The following is a 19359-nucleotide window of genomic DNA, read 5'->3' on the forward strand; positions in this document are numbered from 1 at the left end:
TACGAGGCCCCTTGGGTCGGAGCGATCATAATATGATCGAATTCTTCATTAAGATGGAGAATGAAGTAGTTGACTCAGAGACAAGGGTCCTCAATTTAAATAAAGGAAACTACGATGGTCTGAGGAGCGAGTTGGGTAGGATTGAGTGGGGAATGGCGCTCAAAGGGTTGATGGTGGATAGGCAATGGCAAACATTCAAAGACCGAATGGATGAGCTACAGAATTTGTTCATCCCAGTTTGGCGTAAAAATAAAACAAAAAAGGTGACCCAACCGTGGCTAACAAGGGAAATTAGGGATAGCATAAGATCCAAGGAGAGGACATATAAATTGGCTAGAAAAAGCAATAATCCTGAGGATTGGGAGCAGTTTAGGAGTCAACAAAGGAGGGCAAAGGGATTAATTAAGAAAGGGAAAATAGAATATGAGAGTAAGCTAGCAGGGAACATAAAAACTGACTGTAAAAGCTTTTATAGATATGTGAAGAGAAAAAGATTAGTGAAGTCAAGCGTAGGTCCCTTACAGTCAGAATCAGGGGAATTTATAATGGGAAACAAGGAAATGGCAGACCAACTAAATACATACTTTGGTTCTGTCTTCACAAAGGAGGACACAAATAACCTCCCAGAGATGCCGGGGAACATAGGGTCTGATGAAGGCGAGGAACTGAAAGAAATCAGTATTTGTAGGAAAATGGTGTTAGGAAAATTGATGGGACTGAAGGCCGATAAATCCCCAGGGCCTGATGGTCTACATCCCAGGGTACTTAAGGAAGTGGCCCTAGAGATAGTAGATGCATTACTGATCATCTTCCAGAACTCGATAGACTCTGGAACGGTACCCATGGATTGGAGGGTAGCTAATGTTACCCCACTATTCAAAAAAGTTGGTAGAGAAAAAGCGGGGAATTATAGACCGGTAAGCCTGACATCGGTAGTGGGGAAAATGCTGGAGTCTATTATAAAAGATGTAATAGCAGAGCACTTGGAAAGCAGTGACAGGATCGGACAAAGTCAACATGGATTTACAAAAGGTAAATCATGCTTGACTAATCTACTGGAATTTTTTGAGGATGTAACTGGTAAAATAGATAAGGGAGAACCAGTGGATGTGGTGTATTTGGACTTTCAGAAGGCTTTCGATAAGGTCCCACACAAGAGATTAGCGTGCAAAATTAAGGCACATGGGATTGGGGGCAAGGTATTTGTAGTGTCCGTGTGTAGATAAAGACACTGAAGACAGGAGTTGGTTCATAGGTATTTACTAAGCAAGTCTGGGGGGGGGTTCTAAAGGATATACACAATACACAGGCTTATATAGCCCAAGTGGCAATTACCGGCATTACGCACACCTGGGGCTCTTAAAGGCACATACACCACAATTCCTCCCCTTCTAGCTAACTAGTACATCATATTTTAAGTAATTATTAATTACATGTTATATGCAAAATAATATACATTGCTGTATTAATTAATTATAAGTTAGTCTCTCAGGAGGCTTCCTGACTCGGTCCGGATAACGCCTCGGGGGTGTAGTACTTTCTGGTGGTGTAGTAGGTTCTTCTGGCAAGGCTGATTCGGCTTGAAGACCAGTGTCGGGTTCATCGGGTTCCAGTATCACCGGATCGGAGGTAGATATGGGTATCTCTACTTCATCGTTAGATGTATAGTGTGGTGGTGTAGGTTGTCCCTTTTCGGATGACTTGATGATTTGGTCAGCATGGCGCCTTATTATGCTTTCTCCGATGTCCACGGTATACATCAGTGGTCCTAGTCGTGTGCACATAGTTCCAGGCTGCCATTTCTCGGTACGGTAGTCCCGGGCCAAAACCGGTTGGCCTATCTGGAAGGCCCTAGTTGGCCTTTCATTCATGCCCTGAAACTGCCGGTTCTCCACATCCCTTCGGATGTTGGGCTTGACCAAATCCAGCCGGCATCTTAGGTTTCTATTGTAGAACATCATGGCGGGAGTTTGGTTTGTAACCATATGTGTTGCATTCCTATATGCAAATAAGAAGTTATCCACCTTGTGCTGAAGTTTTATGTCTTCATTACCCATGGCCTTTATGGCCTTCTTAAAGGTCTGGACAAACCTTTCAGCCAATCCATTGGTGGCGGGATGGTATGGGGCGGACGTGTAGTGCTTTACCCCATTGTTCTTTAAGAACTTTCTGAATTCTTCGGACACAAATTGCGGTCCATTATCAGAACATATCTGTTCCGGCAGCCCATTCCTGGCAAATATGGTCCTTAATACTGTGATGGTTTTTTCCGTGGTGGTGGAGGACATCTTTATTACCTCCGGCCACTTGGAGTGTGCATCAACTGCGATTAAGAACATTGAGTCCATAAATGGACCAGCAAAGTCGATGTGCACCCTTTGCCAGGGAGATGAGAGCCACTCCCATGGATGTAGAGGGGCCTGTGGCAGAGCATTTTGGACCTTCTGGCATCCTAGGCAGCTCTTGGTCATGTCTTCGATGTCTCCATCGATGCCTGGCCACCATACAAACGCCCTAGCTAAGTTCTTCATTTTCACTCCACCCAGATGCCCCTCGTGAAGCTCCTTTAGCACTTTATCCTGGAGTTTGGGTGGAATCACCACTCTGGATCCACACATCAAGGTTCCTCGGCACACTGACAGCTGTTCTCTTCTTTGCGAGAATGCTGGCAACAGTGGTTCGCCACGTGCTGGCCATCCCTTCATTGTTAAATCGTAGACCCGTGAGAGAGTAGGGTCATTTCTGGTCTCCCTTTCAATGGCAGAATTTGTCACCGGTAGACATTCCACTATGGTAGAGTGGAATATCTCTACTGGGTCTACTGTAGGTGCCTCTTCTATCGTTGGCAACGGCAGGCGCGATAAACCGTCAGCATTCCCATGCTGTTTTGACCCTTTGTATTCAATGTTGTATTGGTGTGCCCCTAGAAAAAGGGACCACCTCTGTAGTCTTTGTGCCTTCATAATGGGGACACCTTTCTTAGGGTTGAATATGGAGATGAGGGGTTGATGGTCAGTCAGCAAGGTAAATTTTTGTCCGTGTAGGTAATGGTTGAATTTCTTCACTCCCCATACCAGGCTGAGTGCTTCCCTGTCTATCTGGGAATAGTTACGCTCAGCTGAGTTCAATGAGCGTGACGCAAAAGCTATCAGCCGTTCCGAGCCATCAGGGAATCTATGGGACAATACCGCTCCTATGCCGTAAGGGGATGCATCGCACGCCAGTCTGATTGGTAGTGATGGGTTGTAATGAGCCAAAACTTTCTCGGATGTGATTAAGTCTTTACATTTATGGAAGGCACGTTTACAGTCTTCGTTCCATTTCCAAATCACTCCTGTGTGTAGAAGATCATTAAGAGGGTGTGGAATAGTTGATAAGTTCGGTAAAAATTTATGATAGTAATTTATTAATCCCAGGAATGACCTCAATTGTGAAACATTTTCAGGTGCTGGGGCTTTTATAACTGCTTCAATTTTTTCAGGTGACTTATGCAACCCTTCCTTATTAATTATGTGGCCACAATATGATATCTGATTTTGGAAAAATTCGCACTTGGGGCGATTTGCTTGTAGGCCCCGTTCTTTCAGCCTAGTGAGCACCTGCTCCAAATTGGCAAGGTGCTCGTTGTCATTTTCTCCTGTTATAAGGATGTCATCTAGGTAACACTGAGTCCCCGGAATCCCTTGCAGGACTTGCTCCATAGCTCTTTGCCAGATAGCTGGAGCTGATGCTACTCCAAAAACCAGTCGATTGTACTGGTACAGGCCTTTGTGTGTGTTTATTGTGAGATACTTTTTAGAGGTCTCCTCAACCTCCATCTGTAGATATGCCTGTGCCAAGTCAATTTTTGTGAAACGTTTTCCTCCGGATAGTGAGGCGAAAATATCTTCTATCCTCGGAAGAGGATACTGTACCGTGTGAAGGACCGGGTTTACAGTCACCTTAAAGTCCCCACAGATGCGAATTTTTCTCTGTTCCTCAGAGTTATTTTTCAATGCTTTTTTCATGACTGGAACGATGGGTGTTGCCCATTCGCTCCAATCTATTTTGGATAATACGCCTGCCTTTTCCAAATTCTCCAGCTCTGCCTCGACTGCCGGACGTATTGCGTATGGCACCGGTCTTGCCTTAAAAATTTTTGGAATTGCTGCATCTTCCACTTTTATTGAGGCGGTGATGCCTTTCAAGGTTCCTAGTTTCTCTTGAAACACTTCTTTGGCGTTGGCCAAGATGTCTTTTAATCGTTCAGGTATGATGTCATCGTTGTTTTTTTCCTTACTGGTCACCGTCAGTGCCTGAATGGAGTGCCAGTCTAAACGTATCTTCCTTATCCATTCACGTCCCAACAATGGTGGACCACCATCTTGTAGAATGTATAAATACAACTTTTGTATTTCTTTGCCGTTGTATACCACAGGCACCTTTATTTTTCCTTTGGGGTATACTTTCTGCCCCGTATATGTTTTTAAGATAATGGATGTGTCTTTTAGAGGTATATGCGAAAATAGCCTCTCGTAATCTCGTCGATTTATTACGGTTAGAGCTGATCCTGTATCTAGCTCCATTTTAACTGGGGACCCTGCTATTATGAGGGTAACCCAAATGGTCTGGTAATCTTCATTGGCAATTACATTATGTAATTTGAGAGAGCTTAGTCTCTTGTTCCCGGAGTCGCTATCGCTCTTCTGGTCTTTGGAGCTACTGTCCGTCATCATTTGTACCTTTCTGTGCTTTTTCTTATTGATTCTTTTCCCGTTAGTGGATTTTTTATTTTCAGATCGGCATACACGTGGAATGTGTCCCATCTTTCCGCATCGACTGCATGCTTTTTCTTTGAACCAGCAATCCCTCTGGTCATGGTTGGATCTGCCGCAGCGATAACATCTCTCGAAACCCCGTGTCATTTTATGGGTGCCGAAGTCCTGTGGCCTTTGCTGTATCTTTGCCGCTCCTATTGCACTGAAAGCCTTGTCCAGTGTTAAATCTTTTCCAGAAGATACCTTTTTTTGTGTTTCTACACTTAGGGGATCGCAGATAAATTTGTCTTGCAGAGAATCTGCCAATCCTGCCTCGAATTGGCAGTGTAGGGTATCAACAATCTCCTCAAAATTCTTGTCCATCGGTTCGGCTGGAGTGATTAAGTTGCGTAACAGCTTGTATGTTTCTGCGCCCATTAGATCCAGAAGCACTGAAGCTTTTTTTTCATCTTCTATTCCATTTGCGGTGCAAAACACCTCCACTCTTTCTACATATGTGGTCCAATCCTCTATCTTGTTATCAAAAACATCAATATTGCCAAAGTTAGGCTCTGTTTCGTTATCAAAAGCATCAATATTGCCAGACTTAGGCATTTCAAAAAAAAGATATGGCGCTTCCCGCGCTTTTTTTTTTTCTCTCTGTAGCAACGATATGGCGCTTCCTGCGCTTTCCCGCCGCTGCTACCGATAACAACGCTGTGGTTTCCGTTTATTCACTGTTGGAGACTCGTTCCCGACGGAGGTCTAAACGCTGACCTGCTTGCCGCGCCGGCCGTCTCCCGAGTGCACCCTCCCAGTCCGTTATTGCTTGCCTCCGATTTCGCTGCCTGTCTCAGCTGTAGAGCCCGACACTGGAGCCCCAGCCTGACGCCCAGGAAGGATTAGCGCAGTACCTGCCACCAGCTTGGCCAGCTGGTGAAACCACAGTTTCTATTACTTCCTTGAGTCTTCTGGACGCTGGAGGAATCGATGTCCTTGAGGTGCTGCCGAATTGCAGGTAAGTCCGTTTCCACTTCGTCGCCACTGTAGTGTCCGTGTGTAGATAAAGACACTGAAGACAGGAGTTGGTTCATAGGTATTTACTAAGCAAGTCTGGGGGGGGGTTCTAAAGGATATACACAATACACAGGCTTATATAGCCCAAGTGGCAATTACCGGCGTTACGCACACCTGGGGCTCTTAAAGGCACATACACCACAGTATTGACTTGGATAGAGAACTGGTTGGCGGACAGAAAGCAAAGAGTTGGAATAAACGGGTCGTTTTCCGAGTGGCAGGCAGTGACTAGTGGGGTACCACAAGGATCGGTCCTAGGACCCCAGCTGTTCACAATATATATTAATGATCTGGACGAGGGAATTGGATGTAATATCTCCAAATTTGCAGACGACACAAAGCTGGGCGGGAGGGTAAGCTGCGAGGAGGATGTCGGGAAACTCCAGTACGATTTGGACAGGTTGGGTGATTGGGCAGAAACATGGCAAATGCACTATAATGTGGATAAATGTGAGGTTATCCACTTTGGTGGCAAAAACAGGAAGGCAGATTATTATTTGAATGGCAATAGATTGGGAGAAGGGGAAGTGCAAAGAGACCTGGGTGTCCTTGTGCACCAGTCGCTGAAGGTAAGCATGCAGGTGCAGCAGGCGGTTAAGAAGGCAAATGGTATGTTGGCCTTCGTAGCAAGAGGGTTCGAGTACAGGAACAAGGATGTCTTGCTACAGTTGTACAGGGCCTTGGTGAAACCACACCTTGAGAATTGTGTGCAGTTTTGGTCACCATACCTGAGGAAGGACGTTCTTGCCATGGAGGGAGTGCAGCGAAGATTCACCAGGCTGATACCTGGGATGGCAGGAATGTCGTATGAGGAGAGATTGTTTCGATTGGGCTTATACTCACTGGAGTTTAGAAGATTGAGAGGGGATCGCATCGAAACCTATAAAATTCTGTCAGGTCTGGACAGACTAGATGCAGGAAGGATGTTTCTGATGGCCGGGGAGTCCAGAACCAGGGGTCATAGTCTAAGGATAAGGGGTAAGCCATTTAGGACTGAAATGAGGAGGAATTTCTTCACCCAGAGAGTGGTGAACCTGTGGAATTCTCTGCCACAGAGGGCGGTGGAGGCCAGTTCATTAAATATATTCAAGAAAGAGTTGGATATGTTTCTTGAGGCTGAAGGGATCAAGGGATATGGGGAAAAGGCAGGGACAGGGTACTGAATTTGGATGATCAGCCATGATCACATTGAATGGCGGAGCAGGCTCGAAGGGCCGAATGGCCTACTCCTGCTCCTATCTTCTATGTTTCTATGTTTCTATGTGATCGCCTGGGAGAGGCGAAAAACCAGATAAAAAACCCAATGGCCAATTTGGGAGAAAAAATCTGGGAAATTCCTCTCCGACCCATCTAGGCGATCGAAACTTGTCCAGGAGATCACTCTGTCCCTATATTTTCTACAGTACTTACCTTCTGTAAAAGGTGATCTCCACCCCAGCCAGGAACAGGAATAGAACCATCTCCTGAAATCTAACACATAATTAGAACACAAGAAGTAGAAGCAAAACCAGGCTACATGGCCCCTGGGCCCGCTCCGCTACCCATAGGGCCATGACCGTTCCGAACCTAGACTCATGTCCAATTTCCTGCCCGCTCCCCGTAACCCCTAATTCCCTTTACTTTTAAGAAACCGTCTATTTCTGTTTTAAATTTATTTAATGATGTAGCTTCCACAGCTTTCTGGGGCAGCAAATTCCACAGACCTACTACCCTCTGAGTGAAGAAGTTTCTCCTCATCTCAGTTTTGAAAGAGCAGCCCCTTATTCTAAGATTATGCCCCCTAGTTCTAGTTTCACCCATCATTGGGAACATCCTCACCGGATCAAGCCCCTTCACAATCTTATATGTTTCAATAAGATCGCCTCTCATTCTTCTGAACTCCAATGAGTAGAGTCCCAGTCTACTCAACCTCTCCTCATATGTCCACCCCCTCATCCCCGGGATTAACCGAGTGAACCTTCATTGTACTGACTCGAGAGCAAGTATGTCTTTTCTTAAGTATGGACACCAAAACTGTATGCAGTATTCCAGGTGTGGTCTCACCAATATCTTGTACAACTGCAACAATACCTCCCTGTTTTTATATTCCATCCCCCTAGCAATGAAAGCCAACATTCCATTGGCCTTCTTGATCACTTGCTGCACCTGCATACTAACTTTTTGAGTTTCGTGCACCAGGACCCCCAGATCCCTTTGTACTACAGTACTTTCCAGTTTCTTGCCATTAAGATAATAACTTGCTCTATGATTTTTCCTGCCAAAGTGCATAACCTCACACTTTCCAGTATTGTATTCCATCTGCCAAATCTCTGCCCACTTACTTAGCCTGTCTATGTCCCTTTGCAGGTTTTTTATGTCCTCCTCACTCACTACTTTCCTTCCCATCTTTGTATCATCTGCAAACTTTGGCCAGGAGTTTTCCCCCCCGCAAGACTGACCCTTTCTCCCGCTTGCAGAATTCCCGTTCTACCTGGACCCCTCCCCCTGGCCTCTTACCCTCTCTAGATCTTTTCATCGCTAACTGCCGCCGTGACATCGGCCGCCTCCATGTCTCTGCTCCCCTCACTCACTCCAACCTACCTCCCTCTGAACTCACAGCACTCCATTCTCTTAGCTCCAACCCTGACATTGTCATTAAACCTGCTGACAAAGGTGGTGCTGTTGTTGTTTGGCGAACTGACCTCTACCTAGCGGAAGCTGAATGCCAACTCTCCGACACCTCCTCCTACCTCCACCTGGACCATGACCCCACTACCGAACATCAAACCACCGTTTCCAAGACTGTCACTGACCTCATCTCCTCTGGAGATCTTCCCCCCGCGGCCACCAACCTCATAGTTCCCCAACCCCGCACAGCCCACTTCTACCTCCTTCCCAAGATCCACAAACAGGACTGCCCTGGTAGACCCATCGTTTCAGCCTGTTCTTGCCCCACGGAACTTACCTCTTTCTATCTCGACTCTATCTTTTCTCCCCTTGTCCAGTCTCTTCCCACCTACATCCGCGACTCTTCGGACGCCCTCCGCCACTTTAACAGTTTCCAGTTTCCTGGCCCCAACCGCTTCCTTTTCACCATGGACGTACAATCCCTCTACACCTCCATCCCCCACCAGGATGGCCTGAGGGCGCTCCGCTTCTTCCTTGAACAGAGGCCCGACCAGTCCCCATCCACCACCACCCTCCTCCGCCTGGCTGAACTTGTTCTCACATTGAACAAATTCTCCTTTGACTCCACTCATTTCCTCCAAATCAAAGGTGTTGCTATGGGTACCCGCATGGGTCCTAGCTATGCCTGCCTTTTCATGGGATATGTGGAACACTCTTTGTTCCAGTCCTACTCAGGCCCTCTCCCTCACCTCTTTTTCCGATACATTGATGACTGTATTGGTGCTGTTTCCTGCTCTCACCCCGAATTAGACAATTTCATTCACTTTGCCTCCAATTTCCACCCTTCCCTCACCTTCACATGGTCCATCTCTGACTCTTCCATTCCCTTCCTTGACTTCTCCGTCTCCATCTCTGGGGATAGGTTATCGACCAATATTTACTACAAGCCCACTGACTCCCACAGCTACCTGGACTACACTTCCTCCCACCCCTCCTCCTGTAAGGACTCTATTCCACTCTCCCAGTTTCTCCGTCTCCGCCGTATCTGCTCCAACGATGCCACCTTCCACACCAGTGCTTCCGACATGTCTTCCTTTTCCCTCAACCGAGGATTCCCCTCTACCGTGGTTGACGCGGCCCTCGACCGTGTCCGTTCTATCTCCTACACTTCTGCCCTCACCCCTGCCCCTCCCTCCCGGAACCACGATAGGGTTCCCCTTGTCCTCACCTTTCACCCCACCAGCCTCCACATTCAACGGATCATCCTCCGCCATTTCCGCTACCTCCAAAGTGATCCCACCACCAAACACATCTTCCCCTCCCCTCCCCTCCCCTTTCAGCATTCCATAGGGACCGCTCCCTCCGAGACACCCTGGTCCACTCCTCTATCACCCCCAACAGCCCTTCCCCTTCGCCTGGCACCTTCCCGTGCAAGCGCAGGAGATGTTACACCTGCCCCTATACCTCCCCCCTTCCCACTGTCCAGGGCCCCAAACACCCCTTCCAGGTGAAACAGCGATTTACTTGTACTTCTTGCAATCTAGTATACTGTATTCGCTGCTCACGATGTGGTCCCCTCTACATTGGGGAGACCAAATGTAGATTGGGTGACCGCTTTGCGGAACACCTCCGTTCAGTCCGTAAGGGTGACCCCGAGCTTCCGGTCGCCTGTCATTTTAATTCACCGTTCCATTCCCACTCGGACCTCACCGTCCTTGGCCTCTTGCATTGTTCCACGGAAGCTCAACGTAAACTCGAGGAACAGCACCTCATCTTCCGATTAGGCACGTTGCAGCCTTCCGGACTCAATATCGAGTTCAACAATTTCAGATCATAACCTCGGCCCCTATTACATTTTTACTTATATTTTTTTTCCACCCCTTTGTTTTGGGTCTTCCCTTTCCCCCCCCTTTCCTTTTTTTCTCTCTCCCACATGGCAGCTGTCTCTGATCCTGCCAGTACACTTCACGCCTAATCTGAGCCGCCTCCTGTCTCCACTGTCCTATTACCATCTCGTCTGGTTTTGAATACCTCTTAATGTCTCTTTTACTTCTTTTGTTCTATCGCAGCCTTGCCTTCGATCTATTTCATTTCCTTTCCAGTTTTGAAAAAGGGTTTCGACCCGAAACGTCGACTCTAATTTCTCTCCACGGATGTTGCCTGGCCTGCTGAGTTTTCCAGCATTTTCTGTTGTTATTTCATTAACCACTATTCTCTGCTTGCAGTCCCTTAGGCAATTGTGTAGTAGCAATTATACTGGGCAAAAAAGAGCTCAGCAGTTTGGCTGATTTACACAAAAAAGAATTAGACAGATTGTGCTTTGTGGTTTGTCCTTCATTGTTGGGAATATGTATGACTGATAAATCTGTGTTGAATTTCTCAATTAAATTAGTTCGAAGAAAAAACTCTAGCTGACATTTACCTAATATATCATGTTGACAGCTGGTTTCTACGATATCCAAGCTCTGAGACAATTCATTCACTGCCAAATGGAACCATTTGGTGATCTCACTGTATATTCCCTGGTCCAGGGGAAAAGGCAGCTGGGGTCTGTGTTGCGCTGCAGATATTTGGAGTGGATGGAGGCTGTAGAGAGCGACACCACAGAGAAGGTGCATTGGGACCTTGTGGAGTAGAGCGCACTTTATGAGTTAAAGGGTGTGAGGCAGGGCAGGTTGGTCAAAGTGTTCTTCATCGTATTTAGCACACTGCAAATTCCAAACAATCTGTGAAGATTCTGCGATTGTGAATTGAATTGTGAGCTGTTTTGAGGATGTTAACAGTGTTGAGCCAGACCAGACCAGGAATGTAAATTTGAGTTTGTTGTATCTGAGGAAATGAAAAGTATAATTCCACAATAGCTCGGGATGAATTTCTTTTAAGAAAAAGTGAGAGAATTCCTGATTTTCATAATGACCCTCTAGAAAAATCAGATTGTATGAAATCACGCATTTCAAACCTGTCTATTCCTGTAATTTTATTAGCAGGTCTTTCATTTTGGGGAAAATGAGCATTTGTTTGATTTTCATTAAAAGAAAAACTTCAGGCCATTGGATAAGGCAGCATCTTATTTATAATCACAAACAGGAACCACGGTAGCAAAAACATTGGGCGGGTCGGGTTAATTATACAACTATATTTAAACAAGTTACAGATCACAAAAGTAGTGAGGCACTTGCAGCTTCACCCATGTTTTGGTCAGGTCAGTTTGTTATTTAAATGCTGTATTACAGTAGGATCTGGGGGAGGCTCCTATGTGGACCAACATGGACACCCACAAGGCCCTCGGGCTGCTTTCTAGTGCTGGAGCTTTGGGTTATGAGGAAAGATTGGAGAGACTTGAACTGGTTTACCTTGTAAGAGGATGGCTGAGAGGTGATATTCTGGAGCTACATAAGATAGTAAACGGTATGGAGAAGGTAAATCCAGAAATTTCCGTTAAATAAAATTGTGAGAATAGCACAAAGAGCCACAGGTTTAAATTAGCAAAAGGCAAATTTAGGACCGATATCAGGAAGCTCTTCACACACACAGAATGATCAATTCATGGAACAAACTAATGGGCAGAACAGTGGAGGAAAAAAGTCCTGAATCATTTAAGAAAAAAATTAGATACTGCACTGGGGGAATTGGAGGGCCTTTCTGGATGGATGAACTGAAAGGAGCCAAATCGCCGTCCTTGTGTGGAACTTACCTTGTGAGAATTTTGTTCAAATGGCTAAAGTATCACGAAGGGCCAGTAGGTGGAGCCACTGCTCAGTGCCAGTTTCAAGAGGTTCTGAAATGCAGATGGAGTTTTTTTGTCTGATTACCCCGTGGCAGCATGTTGCTTAATTTTACTGATTTGTTGGTGGTGATGAATTTTTGGGGAATTCAATGTCTGAATCAAACCATTTCTAAGCCCCTTGGAAAAAGGCAGAAAGTTAATCTACTGCCAGCCAATTCATTTCAGATTTAGTTTAGATAGAGGAGAACAAGGTACTATGGAAAGAGGGCAAGAACTGGATGTAAACCCACACCCACTGGTTGGTGAGAGGGCGAGGGGGAGGAAGCTAGTCCCCAGCACAGGCAACCAAAAAACCCCTCTAAATATTGCGATTAGCTTCTATTGCATGTCAGTTGATGAACATTTTGATAAGCTCAATTTGTAAATTCACCACGAGGTGTGCTGTTGAGCCAAATGGATTAGAAGTTTATGGATTCAATTCCTAGTCTGTGCTGAATTAACTGATACCCCCTCCCGCTCCTCACCTCCCTTCCTTTCTCCCTCTTGCTTCCCTTCTTCATTCTCCCTTCCTCTCATTTCAACTGAAGAATGCTAACTATAAGCATATAGATTTTAATCTATTCAATAGACTGGCTCTCTAATGTTGTTAACTTGTCAGTTATCTAAGGAGTCTAATCTTAAATTAATCTTACCAATTTATATCAATCTCAGACACTGACCTCAACTGTAAATTTTTAATTAGCAAACAGTTAATGCTGAATTGCTGTGACATGTCTGAATTACCTTTGTAACCTTTGTCATTTATTTAATCAATTAACCCTATCTATTAATAAGAGGGACTCACTGTACGGAGGGACTCACTGTACAGAGGGACTCACTGTATAGAGGGACTCACTGTACAGAGGGACTCACTGTACAGAGAGACTCACTATACAGAGAGACTCACTATACAGAGGGACTCACTGTATAGAGGGACTCACTATACAGAGGGACTCACTGTACAGAGGGACTCACTGTACAGAGGGACTCACTGTACAGAGGGACTCACTGTATAGAGGGACTCACTGCACAGAGGGACTCACTGCACAGAGGGACTCACTGCACAGAGGGACTCACTGCACAGAGGGACTCACTGCACAGAGGGACTCACTGTACAGAGGGACTCACTGTATAGAGAGACTCACTGTACAGAGGGACTCACTGTATAGAGGGACTCACTGTGTGGAGGGACTCACTGTATAGAGGGACTCACTGTACAGAGGGACTCACTGTACAAAGGGACTCACTGTACAGAGGGACTCACTGTATGGAGGGACTCACTGTACGGAGGGACTCACTGTACAGAGGGGCTCACTGTACAGAGGGACTCACTGTATAGAGGGACTCTGTATAGAGGGACTCACTGTACAGAGGGGCTCACTGTACTGAGGGCCTCACCGTACAGAGGGACTCACTGTACGGAGGGACTCACTGTACAGAGGGGATCACTGTATGGAGAGACTCACTGTATAGAGGGACTCACTGTATAGAGGGACTCACTGTACAGAGGGACTCACTGTACAGAGGGACTCACTGTACAGAGGGACTCACTGTGCAGAGGGACTCACTGTGCAGAGGGACTCACTGTACAGAGGGGATCACTGTACAGAGGGGATCACTGTATGGAGAGACTCACTGTATAGAGGGACTCACTGTATAGAGGGACTCACTGTACAGAGGGAATCACTGCACAGAGGGAATCACTGCACAGAGGGGCTCACTGTACAGAGGGACTCAATATATAGAGAGACTTACAGTACGGAGGGACTCACTGTACAGAGGAGCTCACTGTACAGAGGGTCTCACTGTACAGAGGGACTCACTGTACAGAGGGATTCACTGTACAGAGGGGCTTACAGTACGGAGGGACTCACTGTACAGAGGGACTCACTGTACAGAGAGACTCACTGTACAGAGGGACTCACTATATAGAGAGACTCACTGTATAGAGGGACTCACTGTACAGAGGGACTCACTGTACAGAGGGACTCACTGTACAGAGGGACTCACTGTACAGAGGGACTCACTGTACAGAGGGATTCACTGTACAGAGGGACTCACTGTACGGCGGGACTCACTGTAAGGAGGGACTCACTGTATGGAGGAACTCACTGTATGGAGGGACTCACTGTATGGAGGGACTCACTGTACGGAGGGGTTCACTGTATGGAGGGGTTCACTGTACAAAGGGGCTCCCCGTCTAGAGAGACTCACTGTATGGAGAGAATCACTGTACAGAGGGTCTCACTGCCACCACCTCAGCACAACCCCAGCCCGGCATGAGGTTGAAAAGGCCATCCGACAACTGAAGAACAACAAGGCCTCAGGAGCAGATGCCCTGCAAGGCACTAAAGCATTGCGGAGAAGCTCTATTGGCGCGAATACATGAACTCATTTCTCTTATTTGGAAGGAGGAGAGCATGCCAGGGGATCTCAGATGCCATAATCGTGACCATCATCAAGAAAGGTGACAAGTCTGATTGCGGTAATTACAGAGGAGTCTCCCTGCTGTCTGCCACAGGAAAAGTCATCGCAAGAATCCTCCTCACTCATCTTCTCCCAGTGGCTGAAGAGCTCCTCCCAGAGTGTCAATGCGGATTCCGCCCACTAAGGGGCACAATGGACATGATCTTCACCGCACGTCAATTACAAGAGAAATGCAGGGAACAGCACCAACCGCTGTACATGGCCTTCTTTGACCTCACAAAGGCCTTCGACACTGTCAACCGTGAGGGATTATGGAGTGTCCTCCTCAAATTCGACTGCCCTCAAAAGTTTGTCACCATCTTCCGCCTGCTTCACAACGACATGCAAGCCATGATCCTGACCAATGGATCCACCACAGAACCAATTCACATAAGGACCGGGGTCAAGCAAGGCCCTAACACTCTTCTCGATCTTCCTGGTTGCAATGCTCCATCTCACCCTCAGTAAGCTCCCCACTGGAGTGGAGATAATCTTCAGAACAAACGGGAAACTGTTCAACCTCCGTCGCCTCCAGTCCAGGTCCAAGGTCGTCCCATCCTCTGTCATCGAATTACAGTATGCAGACAATGCTTGCGTCTGTGCACACTCTGAGGTCGTACTCCAAACCATCGTCAACACCTTCACCGAAGTGTACGAGAGCATAGGCCTTACACTAAACATCCGTAAGACAAAGGTCCTCTACCAACCTGCCCCCGCCACACAGTACTGCTCCCCGATTAACAAAATCCACGACGAGGCCTTGGACAACGTGGACCACTTTCCATATCTTGGGAGCCTACTGTCAACAAGGGCAGACATCGATGACGAAGTCCAACACATCCTTCAGTGTGCCAGTGCAGCCTTCGATCGCCTGAGGAAGAAAGTGTTTGAAGACCAGAACCTCAAACCCAGCACCAAGCTCATGGTCTACAGAGAAGTAGTGATACCCGCCCTGCTGTATGCCTCAGAGACATGGACCATGTACAGCAGGCACCTCAAAGCACTGGAGAGGTACCACCAATGCTGCCTCCGCAAGATCCTGCAAATCCATTGGCAGGATAGGCGCTCAGGCCAACATCCCGAACATAGAAGCTTTGACCACGCTTGATCAGCTCCGATGGACGGGCCACATCGTCCTCATGTCATGAGACTCCCAAAACAAGCGCTCTACTCGGAGCTCCGACATGGCAAGAGAGCCCCAGGTGGGCAGAGGAAACGCTTCAAGGACACCCTCAAAGCCTCCTTGAAAAAGTGCAACATCCCCACCAACACCTGGGAATCCCTGGCCCAAGACCGCACAAAGTGGAGGAGAAGCATCCGGGAAGGCGCCAAACACCTCAAGTCTCTTCACTGGGAGCAAGCGGAAGCCAAGCACAAACAGCGGAAGGAGCACATGTCAACCCAAGCACCCCACCCACCTGCCCCTTCAACCACCATCTGCCCCACCTGTGACAGAGACTGTAGGTCCCGCATTGGACTCATCAGTCACCTGAGAACTCATTTTTAATGTGGAAGCAAGTCATCCTCGGTTCCGAGGGACTGCCTAAGAAGATAGAGAGACTCACTGTATAGAGGGACTCTGTACAGAGGGTTTCACGGTACAGAGGGACTCACTGTAGAGAGGGACTCACTGTACAGAGGGGTTCACTGTTTTTTTTTATTTGTTTGTGGGATCTGGGCATCGCTGGCAAGGCCAGTATTTATTGCCCATCCCTTGTTGCCCTTGAGAAGGTGGTGGTGAGCCGCCTTCTTGAACCGCTGCAGTCCGTGTGGTGAAGGTACTCCCACAGTATCGAGCTTCTTGAGTGTTGTTGGAGCTGCACTCATCCAGGCAAGTGGAGAGTATTCCATCACACTCCTTATTTGTGCCTTGTAGATGGTGGAAAGGCTTTGGGGAGTCAGGAGGTGGGACACTCGCCACAGGGCGGGACACTCGCCGCACTGTACAGAGGGGCTCACTGTATAGAGAGACTCACTGTACAGAGGGACTCACTGTATAGAGGAGCTCACTGTACAGAGGAGGTCACTGTACAGAGGTGCTCACTGTACGGAGAGACTTACAGTACAGAGGAGCTCACTGTACAGAGGGGTTCACTGTATAGAGGGACTCACTGTACAGAGGGGTTCACTATTCAGAAGGGTTCACTGTACAGAGGAGTTCACTGTACAGAGGGGTTCACTGTACAGAGGGACTCACTGTACAGAGGGGTTCACTGTATAGAGGGACTCACTGTATCGAGAGGTTCACTGCACAGAGGGGTTCACTATATAGAGGGACTCACTGTACAGAGGGGTTCACTATTCAGAAGGGTTCACTGTACAGAGGAGCTCACTGTACAGAGGGGTTCACTGTACAGAGGGACTCACTGTACAGAGGGGTTCACTGTATAGAGAGACTCACTGTATCGAGAGGTTCACTGCACAGAGGGGTTCACTATATAGAGGGACTCACTGTACAGAGGGGTTCACTATTCAGAAGGGTTCACTGTACAGAGGAGTTCACTGTACAGAGGGGTTCACTGTACAGAGGGACTCACTGTACAGAGGGGTTCACTGTATAGAGGGACTCACTGTACAGAGGGGTTCACTCTTCAGAAGGGTTCACTGTACAGAGGAGTTCACTGTACAGAGGGGTTCACTGTACAGAGGGACTCACTGTACAGAGGGGTTCACTGTATAGAGGGACTCACTGTACAGAGGGGTTCACTGTATAGAGGGACTCACTGTATCGAGAGGTTCACTGCACAGAGGGGTTCACTATATAGAGGGACTCACTGTACAGAGGGGTTCACTATTCAGAAGGATTCACTGTACAGATGAGCTCACTGTATAGTGATCAGAAGTGGAAGTTCTGTCTGTCTTTTCTGCTATTTAACTAAGGTGAAGGTTATTTTAAAATATTATGTTGGTTGAAGTTTGTAGGTTTAAAACCTGATCACACGTGACACTTGTCTGTCTCATAGCAGACTGATGACCTCTAGTGGGGACATATACATTTATATTACAAATCCAAGTGCAGAATATTTGAAGTTATAAATACATGAATTACTGTGAAGATTATTTAACCTGCTAACCCTGTTTTTCCATTCATTGTGATCTCACCTGAGGTATTGTGCACTTGGCATTCAAGGTGTTGCTGCCTGATAAAGCCTCTAGATCTGTATGTAAATACAGCTTGTGGAGTCTTGCATCCCAGGACATGCCAGGACCAGCCTCTGTCCTGTATGGCAACCATGGCTCAGTCGTAGCACTCTCACATACTGAGACAGAAGGTTGTGGATTCAAGTCCTGCCCCAGAGACGAGCACTGTCAGAGGTGCCGTCTTTCGGATGAGATGTTAAACTGAGGCCCTGTCTGTTCTCTCAGGTGGATGTAAAAGATCCCATGGCACTAGTTCAAAGAAGAGCAGGGCAGTTATCCCAGGTGTCATGGCCAATATTTATCGCTCAATCAACATCACTGAAAAAAATCAGATTATCTAGTCATTATCACATTGCTGTTTGTGAGAGCTTGCTGTGCGCAAATCGGCTGTTGCATTTCCTACATTACAACAGTGACTACACTCAAAAAAAAGTATTTAATTGGCTGTGAAAAGCTTTGGGACGTCCGGTGGTCGTGAAAAGTGCTGAATAAATGCAAGTCTTTCTCTTTTTTTTGTGCTGTGTTAACTGATCGCTGCTGAGGGAGCCAGACTGAGTCGCGTGGATCGAACAACAACAATAACTGAAGCAGCACCGTTAACGTAGAATAGATAACAAGTTGCTTCACAGAGGAGAAATGGAGTAGTGAGGAGTTGAGAGAAATACTAGCAGCAAGGTTGAGAAAATGGCTTTAAAGGAGGCTTTTAAAAGTGTGACAAGAAGTAGCAAAGTATGAGTTGCAGAGAGTATGGCTGGTGCAGCTAAAGGCTCCTCAACCAATGGTGGAGCGGGAGTGAAAAGCATGGGGTCAGATTCAGAAGACCAAAGAGCTCGGATGGGGCATGGGGCTGGAGGAGGTTCCAGAAGGATGGTAACCTGGGACTTCCTTGCGTTGAATGGTCCAGCTGCTGTCTGGATAAGCCCACTGAGCCACCAAGGGAATCTTGTGTGTGAGATGTGGCAGGGAGTGTCGGCCGCTTATTCAATGTGCGGGGGTACTGCAGTGGATCCAATTCTGTCCTCATCTGACATCCGCACACATGCCATTTGCAAAAAGTGACGTTGGGTGCTTTATCAGAAATGGCAGCTCTGGTTAATTTTCATGGGGAAGTGAGGAACTGAGGCTAATTGTAGCGCCCCTACTGCTGCCCCAGCTGAGATCAGCCCACTCATCGCAGTGCTGGAAACAAACCTGGAATCATTCTGGTCTGAATGGCTCAGCTACTCACTGCCTTAACCAGCCGAGCCATTGAGGAAGCTGCTCTCTGTTGGTTTTACTTGTATTTAATGTTATTGCCCTAATTGTAACATGCAATTTTGGAGGGGGAAATTCAGGGAACTCAGGAACATGGGAGTTGACCTGTCTCTATTGATTTTGATTCCCATTCACCCATCACCCCTATGCTTGCTGACCTATATTGGCTCCCGGTTAAGCAAGGCCTTGATTTTAAAATTCTCATCTTTGTTTTCAAATTCCCCCATGGCCTCGCCCCTCCCTATCTCTGTAGTTTCCTCCAGTTCCCCCTCCCCCGCCCCCAGAGATATCTGCGCTCCTCTAATTCTGGTC

This window comes from Somniosus microcephalus, chromosome 16, assembly GCF_052327205.1.
Source record: "Somniosus microcephalus isolate GS21.2 chromosome 16, FLI_Smic_1.0, whole genome shotgun sequence".
In the NCBI taxonomy this organism is placed as follows: Eukaryota; Metazoa; Chordata; class Chondrichthyes; order Squaliformes; family Somniosidae; genus Somniosus; species Somniosus microcephalus.